Source organism: Dioscorea cayenensis, unplaced genomic scaffold (assembly GCF_009730915.1).
Source record: "Dioscorea cayenensis subsp. rotundata cultivar TDr96_F1 unplaced genomic scaffold, TDr96_F1_v2_PseudoChromosome.rev07_lg8_w22 25.fasta BLBR01000646.1, whole genome shotgun sequence".
NCBI classification, from domain to species: Eukaryota; Viridiplantae; Streptophyta; class Magnoliopsida; order Dioscoreales; family Dioscoreaceae; genus Dioscorea; species Dioscorea cayenensis.
In genome coordinates, this window is record NW_024087037.1 from 20,984 (window position 1) to 25,298 (window position 4,315).

The 4,315-nt window shown below is 32.2% G+C and overlaps 1 pseudogene; it reads left to right on the forward strand.

Annotated features, from left to right (window-relative positions):
- Window positions 1-1,873: 1,873 nt before the first annotated feature.
- LOC120254826 lies at window positions 1,874-2,771 on the forward strand (annotated as a pseudogene).
- Window positions 2,772-4,315: the final 1,544 nt, after the last annotated feature.

The window sequence follows — 4,315 nt, forward strand, 5'->3', positions numbered from 1 at the left end:
ATCTCGATGCGATCCAAAATATTCAAATCCCAAGATCATAAAAAAGGGCACAAATCCCGAGGCAATCTCAATCCTAAGATCAACCATGAACGCAAATCACCAAGTAAAATAATAATAATGATAATAAATAAAAAATAAAAAAATAATTACATATAATAATTAAAAATAATAATAATAATAATAATAAATCAATCAAATCATAATAATAATAATAATAAATAAATAATAATAATAAGTCAAATCAAATAAAATCAAATAAAATAAAAATAAATGAAATCAGATAAAATCTATATTAATTAAATATAATCAAATCAAATCAAATAATAATAATACAATTAGATAAAACATAATAATAAAATAAATTAAATAAAATAAAATAATAATAATAACAATAAAACAATTCAATTCAAATCAGATAAATATATATATATATATATATATATATATCAGATTAAAAAATAATAATAAACTAAATAAATAAATAAATAATAATAATAATTAATAGATTAAGTCAGATAAAAAAATATATAAATAATAAGATATAATAATAATAATCATAAATACTAATTATAATAATAATGATACGTAGATAATATAAATAAAAAAAAATTTAAATATATATATATATATATAAATTAACGATAATAATAATAAAAATAAATAATATAAATAATAATAAATAATAATAAAATATAAATAAATATAATAATAAAATAATAATATATATACATATAATATTGATAAAGATAATAAATAAGTAAATAAATAAATAAAAAATCCAAATCAGATAAAAAAAAATCTTATAAAATATATACAGATATATATATAAATCAGAGGAAGATAAAATAAATACATAAATATAAATTAAAATCATAGTATATAAATATAATAAATTAAAACAAAATAAAATACGATAATAATAATAATAATAATAATAATAATAAAGGGGGAACGTGAGGCGCAGGTGTGGCCGTCCCACGATCATCCAGAATTAAATATAATCATAAAATATATATATTTATATGAAATAAATAAATAAATAAATAAAGAGTGCTTGTCATGGTCTTCATGTTCATGCAACCACGTCCCATAATAAAAAAATAAATAAAAAAAAGGGCAACCGCTCCACGTCTCTTCAGAACGATCGTGTCGCTTCACGATTAGCATGACTGTGGAACTGCCATACGAAAGTCTTTAAAAAGGGATTCGCCAAAGAACGAACGAGAAGGAAGACGGTGGACGAGAGCGCAAGGAAAGAATGAGCGAAAATCAGAGAGAAGACAAAGAGGAAGATCGAAGGAGAAGACCGAAGAGAGAAAATCGAAGATTGAAGACGAAGGAACAGAGAGAACGAAAAGAGGAACGAACCAGAGAGACGGAATCAGAGAAGAAGGAAGAAGAACAAGCGAGAGAGAAGAAGAAGGTGTTCACGTTTTCTCTTCCCCAAATCTATATATATATATATATATATATCTATAAAAAAAAATTAGAAAGAATCATTGTTGCTGCTATTGCTGTCTGCCGACGTTGCTTGTGGATGCTGCTTGCCGACGTTGCCTGTTAATGCTGCCCATTGCATTGCCGTCATTGCTGTTGCTGCTTGAAACCATCACTGCTTGCTATTACTGTTGTCGCTGCCGCTGCATGAGGTTGTCGTTGATTTATGTTGTTACCGTTGTTGCTGCCGTCGCCGCTATCTCACTGCAAGATGGGAGGAGGCTGAAAATACTCGGACTAGTATTGTTAGGTCTCAAGAACATCGATTGACTGCATTCGCTTCACCTCCACGAAGGTCCTCAAGAATGATCCCATGAAGGTCCAGGCCAAGTTTGCCTAGGCAACAATTGGCCTGCACAAAAAGAGAAGAAGGTCCATGCATGCAAACAAATTCTTGGCCCCGCGCGTGCTTCACTCGCTTCAGTTCTCATCTCATTGGCTTCACTTCTGCCCGAAAAGACGAAGAAAGAACAACAACGGTGAAGATCTCAGTTCGAGGAACCATTCTCATGCTCTTGGAGGACTATGCCGAGGACTGTAATGGTTCCTTTCCAAGCTCGTTGCAAGCTTTCGAAGTCATTGTCTGCATGTTGCTATTGCTCGCGTGGAGAGATCATGATCTAGACAGAACTCTGCATCACTTGATCAGGATAAATTGTCTCGCTCGGTTCGCTATGGAAGAGCACAACAAGAAGGAGAATAAACTACTAGAGTTTGCAAGGGTTGTGAAGGCCAAAGAGCAGGTAGTGGCAGGCACTCTGCATCACTTGATTGTGGAGGCAATTGATGCTGGAACTAAGAAGCTCTATGAGGCCAAGGTCTGGGTCAAGCCATGGCTGAACTTTAAGGAGCTTCAGGAATTTAAGCATGCTGGAGACTCGCCCTCACTTACTGCTTATGACCTTGGTGTCAAGCGAGATGGACATGAACTTGGATGGCGAAATGTGCCTGCACATGACCCTGTGGTCAAGGACGCAGCAAATCATGCTGTCACAACCATCCAGCAGAGATCCAACTCCATTGTCCCCTATGAACTTCTGGACATCCTTCATGCTAAGGCAGAGGTGATTGAAGATTCTGCCAAGTTAGATATGCTGTTTAAGCTTAAGAGAGGGAGCAAGGAGGAGAAATTCAAGGTTGAAGTGCACAAAAACTTAGAAGGCACCTTTCATTTGAATCAGATGCAGCAAGAACATGTGGATTCTGTTTTGAATGGTCTTGTTAATATGCGTAAGAATGTGGAACTACTAACTAAATGAAAGTCCTGGGTTTCTGTTGTCAGGAAACTTTGTTTGTTATGATATTATGTAAGCATAAACGATAATTACTAAAATAAGTGTAACAGTTGATGTTTGAACAAAAAAAAATAAAAAAAATAAAAAAATAATAATAATAAATATATAAAATAAAATTTTGTGAAGTCGTCAGTATTATTGGATGTAAGACCATGGGATGACAAGTCTGACATGCAAAAAGCTGGAAAAAGTAGTGAGAGGTATAAAAATGGAGGGCCTACTTTGGGTAGCATCCAAGCTTGTCGACATAGGGCCAGCCAGTGAAGATATTCAAAGCTGTAATATTATTACTTTTTAATAAACTCACAATATTGGTTGTGCCACATGTGACATTCAATTGAAAATTTGGCAAGAGAATATATATATATATATATGTGTGTGTGTGTCTCCAGGAGTTATATAGTATACAAGTTTACATGGTGTAATCAATTATTGCTGAGGCAATAATGATGTATAAAAAAAATATATAAAAAATAAAAAAAATGGAACACCTCATATTAAAAATAATAATATATATATATATATAGTAATTAACATATTGGAAATGACGCCAAATGAGCTTTTGTAGGATGAATATGCACAATTCTCTGATTATGCATGGCTATTAAGTATATCAAGGCTGGTATTGTTTAACAAAATTACATATAATACCTGAGGTGGTGCTTCTGCCCTAATGTTGAAGGTCTACACTGCGAAGAATGTCACCGATGAATTAATGAAGGCTAAATGAACACTCTTATGTAGAGTTAATGACAAAAACACATATCCCACAGCAACAATAAAAATACGCATCCAAAAAGCAACAGAAAAATGCTCATCTCGAGGCAGTGGCAAAAATTTTTTTTCTAGCAAATATGCAAATTACAAGGCGGCAACAAGATACATATCCTAAGACGGCAACGAGGCATGCAACGTGGCGACAAGGCACATGCAGCAGCATTGATATAATATATATATAAAGTTATATATATGTATATATATATACATATAAAAAGTTATATGTTGTAGTGAATATATATATATATATATATAATAAATAGCAAAATTTATAATTCGCACATTTTCTTCTCTTTTACTTGTACTTGAGCCCTTAATCGGAGGTTCCTAAGACTTCAGTCTAGGGTAATTAATAATGGAGGCTTGCCTCTATTAGGAATGGAAGAACCTACAAAAATACAAAAAAAAAATAAATAAATAAAAACTATTTGTGATTCGATATATCGCCTGGTGTCTTTTCACCGACATGATGCCAGGGCTTATATTTTCGATCCCACAGCCAAGATTTCTAGTTTTGAATTTCATGATTATCATTACTCATTTGATGTTGTTATATGCAAGTTATGCAAGGGTTATGATTGTCAATACTCATGATTTGTTTTATGCAAGTTATGCAAGTTTGATTTCCATACCACAATTTTCATGGTTGGTATATACAAGTTGCAAGTGTGACAAGTTATGCTTATGATTGTCAATACTCATTAATTTGATGTTGTTTTCTCCACAATTTCAAATCACTTACACAA